This window comes from Gigantopelta aegis, chromosome 8 (assembly GCF_016097555.1).
Source record: "Gigantopelta aegis isolate Gae_Host chromosome 8, Gae_host_genome, whole genome shotgun sequence".
NCBI lineage: Eukaryota > Metazoa > Mollusca > Gastropoda > Neomphalida > Peltospiridae > Gigantopelta > Gigantopelta aegis.
This window is the reverse complement of record NC_054706.1, coordinates 29,003,542-29,026,344: the sequence shown is the minus strand read 5'-3', so window position 1 is coordinate 29,026,344 and position 22,803 is coordinate 29,003,542.

The window sequence follows — 22,803 nt, the reverse complement described above, 5'->3', positions numbered from 1 at the left end:
AAAAAACGAGCAAGGGAGAGTCACATAGACGGACAAAACGAAATAAAGAGACTCATGCGAGTGCATGTGTACTTGGACTAGCGTGTATGAGTAAATGACACGCGTGTACGAATGTTAGTGTGACAAACACAAGAGGTATTACGGTAGCAAGTGAATCCCAATCAAGCAGCTAATAACTTCCACCTGAGATGGCCATCTGTGTGAACCGCGCGCGCCTCCGTCCTGCAAACATCTCTTAGATCATCCTGTATCTATGGACACAGGAAATCAGATATTGCCTTTATAATATCTCGCGCCATAATTCATTCACATGGCACAGACGGGAACAAGGTTCATCAGCAGATAACGAGGATTATTAAATTCCCAAATGGGTTTTGCTTTGAAGCAGATCATATAACTATCAATTACACTGCTTACCCGAGCGAAAGGACTGACCGTCCGATGATAGCTGGAGCAATGACCCGAGGCAGACGTCTTCCTGTTGTTTGCATCATCGTTCGAGTATAACCAACTGCCATTTAGTGCGGTGAAATTAGGTGATAACATGGCCATGGGGGGGGGGGGGGGGGGGGGGGGGGGGGGGTGTGTATTTCCTTGTTTTTTGTTTTTGTTTTGTTTTTTTGTTGTTGTGTTGTTTTTGTGGGGGGGGGGGTGGGGGGGGGGGGGATTCGGTTGTCTTACAAGATTCTGTACCGGCCTCGGTGGTGTCGTGGTTACGCTATCGGACATAAAGCTGGTAGACACAGGGTTCGTAGCCCAGTGCCGGCTCCCAACCAGAGCGAGTTTTAACGACTCAATGGGCCGGTGTAAGACCACTACACCCTCTTCTCTCTCACTAACAACTAACAACCAACTCACTGTCCTGGACAGACAGCCCGGATAGCTGAGGTGTGTGTGTCCAGGACAGCGTGTTTGAACCTTAATTGGATATAAGCACGAAAATAAGTTGAAATGAAAAAAAAAAAAAAAAATTGTTGACAAACGACAATTACGTTCGTGTACATGCTCATCAGACAATTCCAACACACCTGAAAATAGTCTTGTCTGCATCGAAGTCTGTATACAACCAACTGCAATTTAGAGATGTAAACCGGCATCGGTGGCGTCCATCGGTCTACAGGCTGGTAGGTACTGGGTTCGGATCCCAGTCGAGGCATGGGATTTTTAATCCAGATACAGACACCAAACTCTGAGTGAGTGCTCCGCAAGGCTCACTGGGTAGGTGTAAACCACTTGCACCGACCAGTGATCCATAACTGGTTCAACAAAGGCCATGGTTTACTCTATCCTGCCTGTGGGAAGCGCAAATAAAAGAACCCTTGCTGCCTGTCGTAAAAAGAGTAGCCTATGTGGCGACAGCGGGTTTCCTCTAAAAAAAAAAACAGTGTCAGAATGACATAATGTTTGACGTCCAATAACCGATGATAAGATAAACAAATCAATGTGCTCTAGTGGCGTCGTTAAATAAAACAAAGTTTACTTTAGCGCTGTAAACTTAGGTGATTACATCGCCATGTTTGGATGATTAGATCTATATATTTTTCATGTTTTTATTTTGAATTTATTGTCATCACATTTCGTTGACAAGCGTCCAGTGTAGACAATTCCGACACACATACACACACGCGCGCGCGCACGCACACACACACACACACACACACACACACACGGTAGTTGATTATAACAGAAGACTACGCAGACAATATCCAAACCAGAAGTACAGTTTCGGGATGGATGCTCTTCTCTAGACAACGAACATCGTGGCACCTATGGCGCATTACTAAGCAAGACTGGCAAAACATGATGCCGATTTTAGACCACCCTTCACCCAGAACTCCAAAGTGTCCCGAAAGTTCAATATTTAGCGAATATATACAATAGATTTATTATTTTTAGAAGAGGTGGGGAATATTATATCTTGATCGGTCGGTGGTTCTGGTGAACACTGTCATACAAAATACTGTACTTTCGAATACGATAGGTGCAATTTCATTTTGGTAGAAACGCCTACCTAGAAATATCCCGCAGACATACCTGCTGTCTACTTTACTTGATATACATATATACATATTCCAGCGTCAACAATATCTAATTGTTAGAACCATGTGGTGTTCGGAGCAAGACGTTGAATAGCAAAGGAGAGTAGTTGTTCTTTAACGAGCTCTCTGGGGCAGTGCGTTATGTCTCAATTGAATATTATGCACGAAAGTAAGTTTAAATAATTAACGAAGACACTGAATTTTCAAAAGCGGATCTAGGGGTGGGGCAGGGACCCGCCCCCCCCCCCCCCCCATAAATATTGTGATAGTTATAATTTTATTATACCGGTATATTAATTTTCTCTCTTTTTTTGCGATCCCCTTTCAACCTCCCCCAAAGTTCCATTGGCATTCCACCTCATGTCATTGGGGCCCCCTAAATGGATTTTCTGTATCCGCCACTGATTTTATTGCATTCCTAAATCGTATTACCACACACACGGAGTTAAAGAGATGTTTTGACAATGAGTTGACTGCTACCATGAAGGACTACCGTGTGTTTTGTCTATAGGACGATACACGTCCTTACTAATAAGCCAGCAGAAGGACTGCTACTCCCAATATTGGTTTCGAGAAATTAAAACCAGCACAAGTCAGAATTCAGTGGATATATCCATAGACAGCTGTGATTGCATGCACAGGCGTGGTATCAGCCCCAAGTTCAGCCAGCGAACGTTTCGTTAACGTTTCGCGAACTATTTGATTGGTTCTCGACGTTGCCATTTGGTTTACCGTGAAGCGCATAAACCAGTCTAACGGACGTTCATGAGTACAGCTAATGGTTGTGAAGTCCGTTATTTTTTATTTTTTATTTTTTTTTAATGAGCCTGAAGTGCTAAATGTTTCCATTTGCAAGAAATTCTTTATATGCACTTTCACATCAACAAGACAACACATACCAGGCACGGTGGAAACAAGTAGACATGGGGGGTGGTGGGGTTAGACTGAGATTGAGGGCGCAAAGCAAAGTTTCTAGGGGAGTCTGGGTATGCTCCCCCGTAACATTTTGAAAACTAAATGTCCTGAAATGCAATTTCCAGCATTCTACAAGTAAAATTCACCTCTGCCTTAAGATTTACTGGCCATATTTTTATTCAGAATTACCATGTTCTTTGGTATACCAGTGGCACTGGTTCAGACGGGGGAAAACGGAAAATAGATCCACCGAGTGGGTGTGGGTGTGTGTGTGGGTGGGGGGGGGGGAGTTGATCCTACGACTTACGTCTTTGATCTATGTACCTCGGACGAGCGCAATACCAACCGAGTTAAATTCTGCACACTTAAATGGACATAGCATAAAAAATAAATTAAAACAAATTTTTTAGAACGTCTTCGTCTGAGATGCTCGTAGTGACAACAAGTAATCTGTAATTTGCTCACGTGCTGGGGAATTATCGAGTAGGAATAATTCACTTTGCACTATTGTCTCTCATCCTTTGATTTTGTTTGTTCGTAATTCTCCAAGGCTTCCTCCTTTAGCCTAATGAGCCAGTGGTGAAAATCCATGGCACTTTGGCGGTGTTTGTTGTTCCCTCCGTGTGCCTTCAGGACAGTCAGTTGATTGAGAGTAACAGTCTATTTTTTGTAGTCGGTGCAACTAAAGGTGTGTACTCAAGCTGCGATTTGTGGTAACGATTGATAGTTTGCGATTTAAATGGGCGAGGGTTACGATTAGTCGAATGATATGTTTAGACTTTCTAATAACTTAAATTGTAATGTGTAGTTAATAAAGCGCAATACATTCGATACCACTTTGCCGAGTGCAATAAATTTCGGTTGTCATGAAATATAACGAGTGAACATAATTAATTGACATTATTTCAGATTGAAGATAAACTTAATAATAATTGTTAATTACCCAGTTATTCTTATTAATATTGATCTCTTCAGAAGCTGCAAAAAAATCGGTTTTGATACATCATGTAAAAAGGGTGTTTTTCTTACATCGACGTTCTTTGATAGATGGCGTTTGACCTGTGTAATTAAATACTAGGTACCAGTATGGAGATGCGAGATTATGGTTTTAAAATACTTTTTTAAAGACGAAGAAGAAGAATTGAAAAAGAAGAGATGTAAAAAAAGAAGAGGACGAAAAAGAAGAAGAAAAATAACAGAAGACAACGACGACGAAGAAGACGAAGAAGAAAACAAAAAGTATAGTTAAAAAGGAAGAGGAAGAAAGACAAAAAGAGAGAAGACAAAAAAAGAAAAAGAAGGGGAAAAAATAACAGAAGACGACGACGATGACGAAGAAGAAGACGAAGACGAAGACGAAGAAGAAGACGAAGACGAAGACGAAGAAGAAGAAGAAGAAGAAGAAGAAGAAGAAGAAGAAGAAAAAGAAGGAGGAGGAGGAGAAGAAGAAGAAGACGAAGAAGACGAAGAAGAAGAAAACTAAAAAGAAAACGAAAGAAGAAGAAAACGAAGAAGAAGAAGAAGAAGAAAACTCGATATACAAGTGACTATATTTAATTAAATGACACGAGATTCACTGTAGCTTCATGGCTTGGGGTCCGTCTTTCCCGTCTTGTGCACATGATGAACACGGTGCCTGGCAGGCGAAAGAGTTAATCTAATTAGATATGGTAAATCATATTTATAATTGACTCTCTTGGCACCATGGCTGCAAATACATCGCCAAAATTAGAACAGGTTGTATTTTTTTCTTTCCTATGGGAGGCAGTGGTTTGCCCTGGTTATTCCGAACATACCGCTTGCAAAAAAAAAAAAAAGGAAAGGAAAACAAAAAGAAAGGAAGAAAACAGAAAAGAAAAAGAAAGAAAGAAAATGAACATTATAAAATCATGATTTGGTAACTCCAGAGCTGACACATGCATTCTGTTGCATTGCAGACAGTTAAAAGACTGGGAAGGAAATGATTTATTTAACGACGCACTCAACACATTTTATTTACGGTTATATGGCGTCGGACATATGGTTAAGGACCACACAGATATTGAGAGAGGAAACCTGCTGTCGCCACTTCATGAGCTACTCTTTTCGATTAGCAGCAAGGGATGTTTTATATGCACCATCCCACAGACAGGGTAGTACATACCACGGCCTTTGGTATACCAGTTGGGAAAGACTGGGATGATCGACACAGTAATCGTGTTTTAAACAAAATAACCCATTCAAATATGAACGTAAGGAATACAACTTGACAACGAACATGTTCAAACTTGAGTCGTGTTCAGGAGTGCGACCGAATGCGGTCACATGCTTGGCTTTTTTTTTCTGCGTCTAACGTTAGATATGATAATTTACGATTGTACAAGTCAAAGTGTTTGCGAGCGTCCGTCTGTCCTCCTGAACACGCAACATAACATAATGTGCTACGGTAGGAACATTTAGTCACAGACCACAATTATTTCCGCTATATGTTTCTATTTAGCATTCAGTAGGCCCGTGGATTTTTTGTGTATTCATCTTTATCTGCCAGAGGGTAAAATACTCTAAGAAGGACAACCCTTGTTGTCCAGATATTTCTCCAAACAAAACAAAACCACCCATTAAACCCATTTTACACAAAATGTACTACATTTGTGTGGGCTGGAATTACCACAAAACAAAGTCTTCAACAAGTTACACCTGTTTGCAACTACATGTACTTCCCTGTCAACTTTTGTATAATAGTTGCCATTTCACAGCTGTCTGCCATGAAATAATCATAGTCAAACAGCAGACTAGTTGCGCGGATATATTTCCCGATTTTCGGTCGACCAAATGGGAAGATAACTGTGATCTGTGACCATTTGACTTACGTAATGCGAGGGGCGGGACGTAGCCCAGTGGTACAGCGTTCGCTCGATGCGCGGTCGGTGTGGGATCAATCCCCGTCGGTGGGCCCATTGGACTATTTCTCGTTCCAGCCAGTGCACCACGATTGGTATATCAAAGGCCGTGGTATGTACTACCCTGTCTGTGGGATAGTGCATATAAAAGATCCTTTGCTGCTAATCGGAAAGAGTAGCCCATGAAGTGGCGACAGCGGGTTTCCTCTCTCAATATATGTGTGGTCCTTAACCATTTGTCTGACACCATATAACCGTAAACAAAATGTGTTGAGTGCGTCGTTAAATAAAACATTTCCTTCCTTCCTTCCGGTGTATTCAGTGTGTTTCTGGTCGTCTTAATGGTTGTAACAGAGAAAACATATCCATTAAACACCGGCAGATCTTCGACGTTTATGGGTAGGTCCAGTAAAGAACGTTTGCCTGATGTGTGTTATATGTTTCGTCCCAACCGGAAAATCAAAGGGCGTGGTATTTAAAAAAAAAATATATATATATATATATCAGTGCTTTATCGTATGAGTAGCTTCTGTGGCGGAAGCATGCTCTCTCTCTCTCTCTCTCTCTCTCTCTCTCTCTCTCTCTCTCTCTCTCTCTCTCTCTCTCTCTCTCTCTCTCTCTCTCTCTCTCTCTCTCTCTCTCTCTCTCTCTCTCTCTCACACACACACTTTCGGCCGATTGTCAATATAAACTATATATTAAACAGCAAATAACCGTAGTTTAAATGTGCTGAGGTGTTGTCTTACTTCTCACTGAGGGCGTATTACTGAGATATTTTGAACAACATGGGTTATAAAAAAACCTACATTTATTAAAATTTATAGTAGACACAATTACAGAAGAGACTTCTTAAAATCCAACAAACCTAAATACCAAACAGCCAAATGTGGCAGAGACACGACCGCCTGACATCGTACGGTCGGTTCCAAACTTGGTGGCTCATTTTAAAATTCCGTATCACACACCGCTTGCCGGGGCCCACATAAAACACGTTTATGGTCTGCCAATAAATCGTCTCGCAGGTTTCGAAAAAAAACAATCAAGAGAGAATTTAAATCGGCTTGGTCCGGGCGGCACAGAGGTTCGTGTTAGTGGTATTTTGTTACCCTAAAAGCAACTAATTTTCTGTTTGAAGAATATTCAATAGAGTTCTTGAAATTTTTTTATTTTTATTTTTATTATACCTTCAGCTCGGCTGTTTCACACTTAGTGATTCTAACGGTACAGGAAGGAAGGAAATGTTTTATTTAACGACACACTCAACACATTTTATTTACGGTTATATGGAAGGAAGGAAATGTTTTATTTAACGACGGCGGTTATATGGCGTCAGACATATGGTTAAGGACCACACAGATATTAAGAGAGGAAACCCGCTGTCGCCACTTTATGGGCTACTCTTTTTGATTAGCAGCAAGGGATCTTTTATATGCACCATCCCACAGACAGGATAGTACATACCACTGTTACACCAGTTGTGGAGCACTGGCTGGAACGAGAAATAGTCCAATGGGTCCACCGACGTGGATCGATCCTAGACCGACCGCGCATCAAGCGAACGCTTTACCACCGGGGTCTAACGGTACAGCCCCTGCGTGTGCTGTAACCTCACCGTGGTGCAGGGGTGTAACATTCTCTTTGAGAATGGCCAATACAGCACAAAATTGAAGTTTTGAGTAAAATTCAGTATCCGTAAAATTCTGTGATATTTGTGTTTTTGCACAGTTCTTTACACTGTTTTTGTTTGTCTTGAATTTTTATATTGATGTTGATCATCACTTTATTTATTTGCATTACCATAGTTTGACACCCAATAGCCGATGTATTTTTCGTGCTGGGGTGTCGTTAAACATGCATTCATTTATTCATTCATTCTAACGGTACAGAGGGGAAGAATAGAAGTGATGTAGCACAGTGGCAGAGCGCTTACCTAAGATGCGATGGCTCGTACGATCGATTGCCATATATTTAGATGTACTATAGTTTTTTAGGGGCTGTCGTTACCAGTGTCCTACAACTAGCACAGTAAACCTAGGAGGGCAGAACGTAGCTCAGTGGTAAAGTGCTCGTCTGATGCGAGGTCGGTCTAAGATCGATCCCCGTCGGTGGAATCATTGGTGTATTTCTCGTTACAGCCAGCGCACCACGATTATTTGATATCCGAAATAAAATTAAAAACCTTTAAACCTCTCTCTCTCTCTCTCTCTCTCTCTCTCTCTCTCTCTCTCTCTCTCTCTCTCTCTCTCTCTCTCTCTCTCTCTCTCTGTCATTGTAAGACGTGTCTGACTAACAGAGACTTTTTAACAACTAAATTTACACGTTGAATACATTTTTTCTTGTTTAGAATATCAGGGTGTATGTTATATTCAACGAATTTGTGGTCGCCCTAATGTTTATAGTAGCTAGAACTTCATTTTAGTTTCTAATGTAATATTTTTTTTCAAAAAATTACGACGTACGAAATTATTGGGAAGTAAAATCTAGTCTCGACTTATATAAAAAAAAAAACAATTAGGATATCAGAAACACTGGCATTATGCAGACACTGATATGATAAGCACGAAAATGTATTTCATATGTAATTTTAACCATTAAAAATGTTCAGTCGGTCGTAAACGTGATACAGTGGTAGCCAACTCAGGACAGTCCCTTTAAGAACGAGAGGTCGGTGAATACGGAAACTTTCGATATTGTCCGACCGATTGTTTTTAACTTCTTAGGTGCTTAATGGCAATCATATAATAAGAAGGAAATGTTTTATTTAATGACGGATTCAACACATTTTATTTACGGTTATACGGCGTCGGACATATGGTTAAGGACCACACAGATATTGAGAGAGGAAACCTGCTGTCGCCACTTCATGGGCTACTCTTTTTGATTAGCAGCAAGGGATTTTTTTATATGTACCATTCCACAGATAGGATAGTACACACCACGACCTTTGCTACACCAGTTATGAAGCACTGGCAGGAACGAGAAATAGCCCAATATGTTCACCGACGGGGATCGATCCTAGACCGACCGCGCAACAAGCGAACGTTTTACCACTGGGGTACGTCCTGCCCTTATAATAAGAAAGAAAACTTTGCCAGTTTATTAATATCATAAAACGGAGCTTTACCTTGGTGCATTTTATTAGGTATTATTGAAGCATGTCTTGTATTGCTCGTTCCACCAAATAGTGGCCTTGAGTGTATTATAAAGATCTCTTCTATTATATTCCGTCAAATTTTAAGTCAGTCAAGTGGTCAACGTCATATCACTGTATAACTTATTTTCTATCAAACCAGTTCATCGACCGCAAAATGTCATTGACATTATTAAGCACATTTATATTAATTCGCTTTGTACTACTTATAGATTTATTTTATAACACTGGGTGCATATTTGTCTGAATTTGGGGACACTCTACTCTCAAATAATATAATATAACGCAAACAGTGTACATAAGATGCATTAAAATGGTTTTATGGAGTCTCAAAATCGTATGAAACATTTCATAAATATGTGAATTCAGTTTTATTAATGAGTTTGTTTTGTTGTGATATTGTTGTTGCTGCTGCTGTTGTTGCTGCTGCTGTTGTTGTGGGGAAAATGCATGTAAATGATATCACACCATGGTACTAATGGAACAAATCTAGCGTATTTCCTATGAAGACTGTTGTCAAAATTGTCTTTGATATCCAATAACCGATGATTAATAATTCAGTGTGCCCTTAGTGGTGTCGTAAAACATAACAAACTTTGTTAAGATTGTTACTGTTTATACAGTGGATAACCGTATAATCGCCACTCTCCTCCAAAAGTAAAGTTTGTTTTATTTAACGACGCCGCTAGAGCACATTGATTTTTTATCTTATCATCGGCTATTGGACGTCAAACATATGGTCATTCTGACACTGTTTTTAGAGGAAACCCGCTGTCGCCACATAGGCTACTCTTTTTACAACAGGCAGCAAGGGATCTTTTATTTGCGCTTCCCACAGGCAGGATAGCACAAACCATGGCCTTTGTTGAACCAGTTATGGATCACTGGTCGGTGCAAGTGGTTTACACCTATCCAATGAGCCTTGCGGAGCACTCACTCAGGGTTTGGAGTCGGTATCTGGATTAAAAATCCCATGCCTCGACTGGGATCCGAACCCAGTACCTACCAGCCTGTAGACCGATGGCCTGCCACGACGTCACCGAGGCCGGTATCCACTCTCCTCCAAAATGCACAAAATATCGTTCTTGACCTTTTAAAAATATTACAGGCGTTTAAGCCCCGGTCACACTGTTAAGGATCGTCTGGCGGATCCACGACGGATGAAAACCTCACGGATGATCCCGGATAGTGGTCTATCCGCTGTCCTCTACGGATGCACCACGGCTTAACTAGGGTTTTCGACGGATAAACCAAGGATTATTAAGGATAGGGGTTAGTTAACAACGGGGAGCGCTACTGGTCGCTACGGATAGTCAAGGATCGGTACAGTTTAGTACGGACCACAACGGATTGTCACGAATGATGCCGGGTCGTATCCGTGGCTAACCCGGCGTCCTGATCCTTGATAGTGTGAACGGGGCTTTATTGGCATTATAAAAAACCAAACAAGGCCGCTCGCTTCTCTTACTATATATTTGTGTAATAAATTCATGTATTTCTGAATAAATTGTAATATTCATATGGCAGGTTGACCTCCTGGTCAAATCTGGATTTCCCACAGCTTTAAAGAGAGTTATAAAAATATAATGGAGCCCGATTTAGAACAATATTACTGTTAGGTATACATATGTATATCATATACTGCGACTCTTGATATTAATTTGTCATGGCGACATCAGGTATATGAGTTGGATATATCAAATAGTAGCCACTGAATAAAATATGAATCTTTTCTAGATCCGACCCCCGTAGAGAAGGTAAAGAAGTGCTTTTAATTGTCAGACTGATATCGCATCTGAATGTTTAAAACGTATTACGAGAAAACAGGCCCGGATCCAAAGGGGATGGTACTGGATCTGCCCATAAACGTCGGAGATCTGGTGTTTAAAGGGACAGACCCTAGTTTCAACCCGTAAAAATCAACACGTTCGTTCGTTTAATCTACAAACCTATAACATATTTGAATAAAGTTACAACTGAGTGAAATATAAGTCTGTGACTTTGAAATGGTGATATACCCTCTAAAAATAGACTTAAACTCGACCCCTTAATTGTTACTTCTCAGAGGCACGTGCGTTTTTAAAAATATGAGAAATGTATTTTGTGATATTAAAAACACCAGGATTTCAGTTCTAAAAAAATGGCTCTAAAATTAAAAAATATGCCTTAGTGTTTAAAAACTAGTGTATGTCCCTTTAATGAATATGTTTTCTCTGTTACAACCATTAAGACGATCAGAAACACACTGAATACACAGGAAGGAAGGAAGGAAATGTTTTATTTAGCGACGCACTCAACACATTTTATTTTACGGTTATATGGCGTCGGACAAATGGTTAAGGACCACACAGATATTGAGAGAGGAAACCCGCTGTCGCCACCCCATGAGCTACTCTTTTCGAGTAGCAGCAAGAGATCTTTTATATGCACGATCCTATAGACAGGATAGTACATACCACGGCCTTTGTTACACCAGTTGTGGAGCACTGGCTGGAACGAGAAATAGCCCAATGGGCCCACCGACAGGAATCGATCCTAGATCGATGACGCATCAAGCGAGCGCTGTACCACTGAGCTTGAATATATAGATGCTAATATTCTAAAAAAAAAAAAATATATATATATATTTAGCTGTTGGGATGTAGCCCGGTGGTAAAGCGCTCAATTAATGCGCAATCAAACAGTTAGTCTATTTTGTTTAACGACACCGCTAGAGCACATTGATTAATTAATCATCGGCTATTGGATTTGATTATTTTGACTCGTAGTCATCAGAAGAAACCCGTTACATTTTTCCATTGGCAGCAAGGGATCTTTTATATGCACTTTCCACAAGGACAGAAAAACACACACCACGGCCTCTGACCAGTTGAGGTGCACTGGTTGGAACAAGAAAAAAACCCAAACAGTCCACTGGATCCACCGAGGGGGTTCGATCCTGCTAAGCAAGCACCTCAGACCAGCGCCAGTGTTTCGGCCAATGTGTCGGCCCATTGGACTAATTTTCTTTGTAGCTAACGTCCGTGGGGTGGTTACAGTTTCATCTTTAAGAGATCCCCCTTACTTCTAATAGAAAGAGTAACTTATGGAATGGCGGTAGCGGGTTTCCTCTCTCATGGGGTGGGACGTAGTCCAGTGGTAAAACGTTCGCTTGAAGCGCGGTCGGTCTAGGATCGATCCCAGCCGGTGGACCCCTTGGGCTATTTGTCGTTCCAGCCAGTGCACCGCGACTGGTATATCAAAGGCCGTGGTATGTACTGCCCTGTCCGTGGGATGGTGCATGTAAAAGAACCCTTGCTCCTAATCGAAAAGAGTAGCCCATGAAGTGGCGACAGCTGGTTTCTTCTCTCAAGATTTGTGTGGTCCTTAACCATATGTCTGACGCCATATAACCATGAATAAAATGTGTTGAGTGCGTCGTTAAACAAAATATTTCTTTCTTTCTTTCTTTCTAATAGAAAGAGTAACGTATGGAATGGCGGCAGTGGGTTTCCTCTCTCAGTATCTATGTACATGTAACCCTAATGTACAATATGTCCAAAACGCCGTAACTAAAAATGTGCCGAGTGCGTCGTTAAATAAAACATTTCTGATGGGTTGGGAGGTTTATCTTGCATTTTACGTGATTATATTATAGACAAGTAAAAGCACATTTGAATGTATTCTATTATGACAGTTCTTACATTAGGCTATAGGTTTACGTTCATTATATTGTAGCAGTTCTTTCATTATTGCTGGGCTGGTCTAGACTGTGATGAGTGAAGATGTTAGGGGTTTTTTCTTTCATCTTTTTTCTTTTTCTTTCTTTCTTTTTTTTCTTTTTATTTTATTTTTATTTATTTTTCCCCGGAAAATATTTTCTAAATGAAAATTCCCTTTGAGCAGAGGGGTTCGAACCCGAGAGCGAATATACTTCCTTACACACGCACCTGAGAAAGTAACTTGCATCGACCTCAAATGTGTAGTGGATAAGTTATCGATATAAGCTGTTGGTATTGGGGTCGCATCCCGATACCGGCTCCCACTCGGAGCGAGTTATAACGCTTTAATGGGGAGGTGTAAGACCACTAACTACTAACAACTAACCATCCATTAACCACCGACGTCTCTCTCACTAACTACTAACAACTAACCATCCATTAACCACCGACGTCTCTCTCACTAACTACTAACAACTAACCATACATTAACCACCGACGTCTCTCTCACTAACCACTAACAACTAACCATCCATTAACCATCGACGTTCCTCTCACGAACCACTAACAACTAACCATCCATTAACCACGCACGTCTCTCACTAACCATTAACAACTGACCATTCATTAACCTCTGACGTCTGTCTCACTCACCACTAACAACTAACCACCCATTAACCACTGACGTCTCTCACTAACCATTAACAACTAACCATCCATTAACCACTGACGTCTGTCTCACTAACCACTAACAACTAACTATTAATTAACCATCAACGTCTCTCTCACTAACAACTAACCATTTGTTTAACCACCGGTGTCTGTCTCACTAACCACTAACAACTAACCATCCATTAACTACCAAAGTCTCTCTCACTAACCACTAACAACTAACCATTCATTTACCACCGACGTCTCTCTCACTAACCACTAACAACTAACCATCCATTAACCACCGACGTCTCTCTCACTAACCACTAACAACTAACCATCCATTAACCGCCGACGTCTTTCGCACTAACTATTAAGCAGTAACCATCCATTAACCACCGACGTCTGTCTCACTAACCACTAACAACCAACCATCCATTAACCACCGACGCCTGTCTCACTAATCACTAACAACTAACCATTCATTAACCACCGACGTCTCTCTCACTAACCACTAACAACTAACCATCCATTAACAACCGACGTCTATCTCACTAATCACTAACAACTAACCATCCATTAACTACCGAAGTCTCTCTCACTAACCACTAACAACTAACCATCCATTAACCGCCGACGTCTCTCTCACTAACCACTAACAACTAACCATCCATTAACTACCGAAGTCTCTCTCACTAACCACTAACAACTAACCATCCATTAACAACCGACGTCTATCTCACTAACCACTAACAACTAACCATCCATAAACTACCGAAGTCTCTCTCACTAACCACTAACAACTAACCATCCATTAACCGCCGACGTCTCTCTCACTAACCACTAACAACCAACCATCCATTAACTACCGAAGTCTCTCTCACTAACCACTAACAACTAACCATCCATTAACCACTGACGTCTGTCTCATTAACCACTAACAACTAACCATCCATTAACTGTCGAAGTCTCTCTCACTAACCACTAACAACTAACTATCCATTAACCGCCGACGTCTCTCTCACTAACCACTAACAACTAACCATCCATTAACCACCGACGTATGTCTCACTAACCATTCATTAACCACTGACGTCCGTCTCACTAACAACTAACCATCCATTAACCACTGACCTGCAGCTGGATAGACAGTACAGATAACCGATATGGGTGCCCAGGAAAGCGTACTTGAACTTTGGTTAGATATATAAACTAAAAAATATATATTAAAAAGAAATGAAACGGAAGGACGTGAGTCTACTGAAATTGTGGCTCATATTTTTTTAAGTGATACTGAGGGGCGGGAGGTAGCCCAGTTGTAAAGCGCACACTTGATGTGCGGTCGATCTAGGATCGATGCCCGTCGGTTGGCCCATTAGGCTGTATCTTGTTCCAACCAGTGCACCACGACTGATATATCAAAGACCGCGGTATGTGCTATCCTGTCTGTGGGATGGTGCATATAAAATATCCCTTGCTACTAATGGAAAAATGTAGCGGGTTTCCTTTCTAAGAATATATTTCAAAATTATCAAATGTTTTACATCCAATATAGCCGATGATTAATAAATCAATGAGCTCTGGTGGTGTCGTTAAACAAAACAAACTTTAACTTTATGTATACCGAATTCCAATGAAAATACATCAGTCAGATTTGTAATTGTAGATAAAAGAATATGGGAAGAATAAAACAACAATAGGCCTACAATTAACTGATTTTTTTTTTATAAATGAATGTAGTCTACTAGGTAATAAGTAGTCCATAAACTGTAAGCAAGCGTTAAGAGTTAGTGTGTGTTTTGTAACAACCTAACACATGCGATAACATTTCATTTCAATTTCAAATTTATTTCCGTGCTTATTTACAATTAAGATTCAAGCACGCTGTCCTGGGCAGACACCTCAGCTGTCTGGGCTGTCTGTTAGTTGTTAGAGAGAGAGAGAGAGAGAGAGAGAGAGAGAGAGAGAGAGAGAGAGAGAGAGAGAGAGAGAGAGAGAGAGAGAGAGAGAGAGAAAGAAAGAAGAGGGTGTTGTGGTCTTACATCTATCCATTGAGTCGCTGCGAACCCTGTACCTTCCAGCCTTATGTCCGATGGCTTAACCACAACACCATCGAGGCCTGTTGCGACAACAATAAACAACTAAAAATTGGTGGTGCGTTTCCAGTGGAGTTCAGTATATAATTTGTCGCGGCGGAATTTTCCCTGGAGTGTTCCGTCGATATGACAGAAGTCAAAGACACATCAAAGACATGGGTGCCGGATTCATATCAAAACAGGAGATTAAAGAAAGTCGGGACACAGAAATCTTTAAAGAACGAGAAGAACAAATTGACAAAGAATTGTCATTAAAGACCTTGAACACAGTCATTGTATGCAACGTACTTCAACTAAAAAACAATCATAATAAAAAAACAAATACACGAAAGAAAAGAACTAATCACATCAACATGTTTTCTTCCTTTTTGTTTTTCCAATTATTAACTCTCTTTTTTTTTCTTGTAATGTGGTTGAAATATACTAAACAAGAAAAGAAACGCGAATATTAAGATGTTTTTAGTTTAGTTTAAAGTATCCAGTGAATCGATGTTTTGTGAACATTTTAGTTCACTTTTGACAATCTGTTTACAGAATTAATTGTATCATGAAAACAAAATGAACATACACACACAACAGACATATACATTGTCATAATGTATTATATACACATAGTCGTGTACATGTATCTATACCTACACCTATATGTCCTATACCTATACTTATACCTATACCTATACATATACCAGGGACTCAGAGACTCAGTGTGATTACTGGTAGTCACCTTATTATTACATGTGTTATAAATGTCCGTATGCGTCGGTTAACGCACCTTTTTGTTTTAATGTAGTATATTTCCCTATTCCTGGAGTAGAGGAAATATCCTTTTTGAGGTGGGGGTGTGTGACGGAACATGCTCTTAAATTTGTTTTCGCCTGTGGCGATTTTAATTGTGTTAGAGGGCCGTGTGCAGTTTCATTGCACTTAAGCCAGATGGGCAACTTGTTACGTAATACTTCGCGCGATCGGGCATTCCAATATGCACTTAGTCCAGCTGTGGAGGCCATGTGGCGAGTAGTTACGTAATACCTCTGCGAGCGCGGTTTCGACGACCGTGATTTGGCGACCAAGGCGTCAGTAAGTCTGACGATCAGAGAGAAATATACCGACTCTAGTAGAGGTGAAATATCAGATGATAGGGGGAGGTACCGCCTTGTACCCCCAGGCGTTTTCTGATTTTTTAATAAATAGCTAGGATTTAGAGATATCTAGGAGAACGGAAAAGGAAGCTTCCCGGGAACGTTAGTCCGTTTGGACTTTGGTAAATATTATTTCTGCTCTGTGTATAACCTTGATGTGATTGATGTGACTTTAAATATTTTGATACTGTATTATACCAATATTATTTAGACAGTGTCTTCGGTCATCTGACGAAGTAAATCGTAGACTTTTTGTTCTAACATTATATGAGTATTTGGTAATATAAAGCTTAGCCAGTCATCCTAGCGGACCTAGGTAAACTGTAGGTTATTGTCTTTATTGTGATAGGTACCAGTATTAATTCTGTGTTACAAGGTTACTGAATGAGTAGTTAGGGTTAATTAAAAATTAACCCGTTAGGAATAGAGCTGTAATTCCTTTATTAATTAAGTTCCCCTGGAAGCGTTCCTAAATTATCACACGTTACTGAACGAGTAGTAAGGGTTAATTAAAAATTAACCAGTTAGGAATGGTGTTGTAATTCCTTTATTAATTAACTTCTCCTGGAAGCGTTTTTCTTTATAAATTATCACACGTGTGGGTGTGGTGTAACGGTGAAGTGATTCGCATATTGTGTAACTAGACACCTAGAGATTAACTAATTAAGTGATCAGTTCTGGGTTGTTATTATTGCTGTTATTAATTACTACTACGGCTGTACATTTGTCAGCGTAGATTAATACAGATTCCAAAGTGTATTGTGTTTTTGTTGTGTTTCTAGAGAACTAACGTGCTATAAATATATATACTTTATATAAGATCGTATCTCTGATCATACCTAGACGAGCCATACTAGGGTTTAACAGCCTGTTACAGAGAGATCTAATAGATATACAGTTAGGAGAGATATTTTGATAATCGTGTTTTATTCAGTTACGGGAATTATAGAATCCCCGTGACATGACAACATACGTATACAAATACACACACACAAACACACACGCACACGCACATATATATATATACATATACACACACAAACACAGATATATATATATATATATATATGCAAATGCATACACATACACATACACATTCTCTCTCTCTCACGCACACACGCACACACACTCTAGCTCTGGATATTCAAAAGTAGGACCACTAAGAACACATTGCATGGTTGGACAGAAATAAATTAGTATGCTACACAAGAAACGGTAGGTTTCCAACAGAGAAGATCATGCATATTTCGAAGACCATGCATATTTAAAACAAGGAACCAGAAAGTCATCGCAGACAACCGAGCCAGCCAATTATAGCATGTTTGAACCATATGTCGTCAAAGGTGTTGAGTGGATGTACCGGCACCAGTGGGGTGTAGTGGTTAATCCATTAGACTCAAGGTTCATAGGTACTGGGGTTCGCGTCCAGAATGAGTTTTAACGGCTCAGTTACAACATGCGGGAAATACGGCACTTGAGAAACGAAGGTTCAATCCCTTGTTACCACATCTCCGCTTCCTCTATGGTCGTCGTCAGAGGGTTTATACTGCACATTCAGAGCAAGCTGTTGTAGCGCACGCCTGTCATGGGCGCAGGTGTCGACTTCCGCCGGCTCATCCGTCCAGGACAGGAACTTCCTCTATATCAGTAAGGGGTCTTTTGTATGCACCCTTTAACGATCTATGGAAGTACCAGTCCTATAGCAGTGGTAGAAATTGAACAAAATCAAATGGGTCTGTCCACTGAGTGGGATCGAACCTACGACCCACTGGGTCTACCACTGATGTATATTCAGCTTTCAAAATTTGAGAAGAAAATATAAGAAGAAAAAAAACCTTGAATTTCATCAGAACTGCGTTAACGTCTACAAATCTCATTTCGTCTTTGATCGTTCGCGTGGCGATGAGAGAGCTCATTCGTGTCAATAAAAGCGATTGAGAGAGCTACTTAGGGGAGACAAAGGGACATTTACTATCCACCTTCTATCTCCTTCTTGGTGCCAGATCAAACCACGAACTAACACAATTTACACCTCCATTTATCACCCTTCACACTTCGTTTCAATAAAACCACTATGGATTCCTTTCGGACTAACGCAGTGCGCTTCTCTTTTACTTGTTTTTTTTTTCTCTTTTTTTTTTCGAAGGAACAATAAAAATAAACAAACCGGCTTGAGCGTTATTCTATTTTCAGATACAGTCGAGTTCACAGGAAGGGGCAAAAACAAACGAAGAATAGAATATTTTAAGAAGATTAAAAATAACAAAACAAAAAGAACAAAACCGTCAAATATGGAATATTGTAGCTGCCCAAAATGTCACAAATGCCCAAGATGTCCCAATTAGGACATCGTAAACAGATGAATATTTTGGGCAGCTACAAATTTCAATAGACGAAACACTTGACAGTTATTCCAGGTAAATACAACGCATACTGCCAAGATCTTGTGAGGACTTAATTTGGATTCTGCTTTGTATAGACCGGACTCGGTGGTGTAAATGTCGTGGTTAAGCCATGGGATAAAAGGTTGGTTGGTACAGGGTTCGCAGCCCGATACCGGCTCCCACACAGAGATAGTTTTAAAGCTGCCATCTCTTGTTTCAGTCTTATAAAATCAAGTTCTACGTTCAAATACAAGCATAACTGCACCTTTAGTTGTCATTAACGCATATCGTCAAATGCTTACTACGCACTTCGAAAAATTCTCGCCATTTTGTAATGCAACAGTAGCTAAACCGTGCTATTGTTAGCCGTATTTGACGTCGGTAGGAGCCCGTCAAAAATGTCCCACTTTCAAAATACTGGGTTTATTTTTAACTTGGAAAAGCCAGCGTAGCGAATCCATTGCGAAGTGCAGCGCCGTATATGCACCAAATGTGATTGGATTAACTGTTCTAAATGCTTAAATAATAAAAATATTACAGGGACTGCCGCTTTAACGACTCAACGGGTAGGTGTAAAATCACTACACTCTCTTCTCTCTCACTAACCACTAACTACTAAAACTAATCCACTGTCTTGGACAGACAGCCCTAATAGCTGATGTGTGTGCGCGGGACAGCGAACTTGAACCTTAATTGGATATAAGCACAAAAATAAGTTGAAATGAATGAATGTATAGAGATACGAGTTTGTTTACGGTAATAATTAATGATTTTGCTGTTCAGATTCAGTAGAACGGAAGTTGTAACGGGATGCTAGTACTATTGAATGAAGCTTTCGGCCAAATATGTTATTTATGTTACAGATCGAATGGCTGGAACATTTCACGAGCTCGGTGGTGTAGTGTTGAAGCTTTAAGGCTGGTAGGTACTGGGTTTGTCTCCCAGTACCGGCTCCCACCTGGAGTGATTTTGATGGCTCAGTGGGGAAGTGTTAGGTCACCACACCGACTTCGAAGATCGAAAAAATCTCTCCCACCAACCACAACCAGCTAACCATTAATTCCATGTTTTGAAAACCTCTCCCACCAACCACAACCAGCTAACCATTAATTCCATGTCTTGAAAATCTCTCCCACCAACCACAACCAGCTAACCATTAATTCCATGTCTTGAAAACCTCTCCCACCAACCACAACCAGCTAACCATTAATTCCATGTCTTGAAAATCTCTCCCACCAACCACAACCAGCTAACCATTAATTCCATGTCTTGAAAATCTCTCCCACCAACCACAACCAGCTAACCATTAATTTCATGTCTTGAAAATCTCTCCCACCAACCACAACCAGCTAACCATTAATTCCATGTCTTGAAAACCTCTCCCACCAACCACAACCAGCTAACCATTAATTCCATGTCTTGAAAACCTCTCCCACCAACCACAACCAGCTAACCATTAATTCCATGTCTTGAAAATCTCTCCCACCAACCACAACCAGCTAACCATTAATTCCATGTCTTGAAAACCTCTCCCACCAACCACAACCAGCTAACCATTAATTCCATGTCTTGAAAACCCAGCCCTGCACTGGGCCCATGCTTATAAAACTTAAAGTCTAGACTTTAATAAAGTCCAGACTTTAACGTAATGCTATTTGAATGGCGTTGCCATGACGTTAAAGTCTGGACTTTATTAAAGTCTAGAATTTAAGGTTTATAAGCACGGGATAGCTGAGGAGTGCACCTAGGACAGCTAGTTAAAACGTATTTGAATATAATGACAAAAATCAAGTTAAAATGAACATGGAATGTGAGGGTTTAACATATATATTTGAAATGCCGCATGTTTTAAGAATAATTTGTGAAGGTGCCAGACGAGAAAGGAGTGCGTCACACTCAAAATAACCAATCAAATGAGTGACATAGCTTAACATACTCGAGAGGAGTAAAATAAAGAATTCATTGCAATATAAGGTCTTCTCTTAACTAGACCAAAAAGTCACTGCTAAACTAAAAATGGAGGGAAAGAAGAAAGAAAGAAGTGTTTTATTTAACGACGCACTCAACACATTTTATTTACGGTTATATGGCGTCAGACATATGGTTACGGACCACACATATATTGAGAGACGAAACCTGCTGTCGCCACTTCATGGGCTACTCTTTTCGATTAGCAGCAATGGATCTTTTATATGCACCATCCCACAGACAGGGTAGTACAGACCACGGCCTTTGATATACCAGTCGTGGTGCGTTTTTCCTAATTCTTGCCATCGCTGCAACTCATCCTAGTTGTGTTTATGCGGGCCTTTGAGTAGGGAGAGAGGTTTTGGAGGCCGAAACCCCTCCCTACTCAAACACATTTTCTTCTCTCTTTTTTTTTTCTCAATATATTTACCTGGGAAGCATGACTCGACCCCGCTATAAACTTTGATCGCCACCACCTACCCCTCCTGCTAAAATTTCTGCACTCGCGCCTGTCACAGCCATTAGAAATATACCAAACCATAAAAGGTTTATTCAGATTTGGTGGACGCATTTTGAATACTACAGATATATATTTCTGGTATACCGATCCCGATGTCACGTACCACAGACACTGGCGAAGTGTGTGACATACGGGTTCACGCTTTATCTGTGGACTCTGTGTTGTTTTGTCGTAGGGCGACCATCATCCGTGGTGTTAATCTCGGAGACAATAACACTGCGATGGATTGCAATAGGCATTGTTAATAGTGTGTGTCATGTAGTGATCGATGGCCGTAATGGTGCGGTCTTTGGACTCTGCTCCCCTGCCTATCATTGGCGATTAAGGCATCCATCAACGCCACGCGGCGCTTTGGTCCCACACTGCGATCGCCAGCAGAAAGGAAATGCAATATCGAGACTACTTTCCCTATGAACTATTATTATTATTACTGTGTTCACCACGTTTATGACGTTTTATAGTGGGCCTTTGAACGTTTGAACTGGAGAACAATGGTGCCTGGTAAGAAACGAACAGGCGAATCGGAAAAATGACTTCAGAGAGCATTATCATAATTACTTCTCCTTTTTTACCTCTTTTTTGGGGGGGGGGGGGGGGGGGGGGGGGGGGTTGAAAAATGTCATTATGTTTTTCATGTCGCTATATTGCATATGATTGCGTGTTTTGTTGTATTGTGAAGTGCAGGTACTGTATAACAATCCATCATATCATTTGCGATCGAATCGTACTGTGAAAACACCTAAATAGGAAAGCCTTTAGTCTCATACGTTCCCATTTTTGCAGGGCCGACAAATCGCACGCGACTAGTAATCGCATAAAGAGAACTCCGCTTTAACAGACAGAAAGAAATAAATGTTTTATTTAACGACGCACTCAACACATTTTATTTACGGTTATATGGCGTCAGACATATGGTTAAGGACCACTCAGATTTTGAGAGGAAACCCGCTGTCGCCACTACATGTGCTACTCTTTCCGATTAGCAGCAAGGGATCTTTTATTTGCGCTTCCCACAGGCAGGATAGCAGAAACCATGGCCTTTGTTGAACCAGTTATGGATCACTGGTCGGTGCAAGTTGTTTACACCTACCCAGTGAGCCTTGCGGAGCACTCACTCAGGGTTTGGAGTCGGTATCTGGATTAAAAAGCCCATGCCTCGACTGGGATCCGAACCCAGTACCTACCAGCCTGTAGACCGATGGCCTAACGACGACGCCACCGAGGCCTGTCCGCTTTAACAGATGAAACAAACGAAAAATATGATAGTGTGGTTTATGTATGATAATTGGTCAAATAAACTATAACACTACTACAAGTATAAGTTTTATAAGACAGGTTTTAATCACAATATATCAATATAATT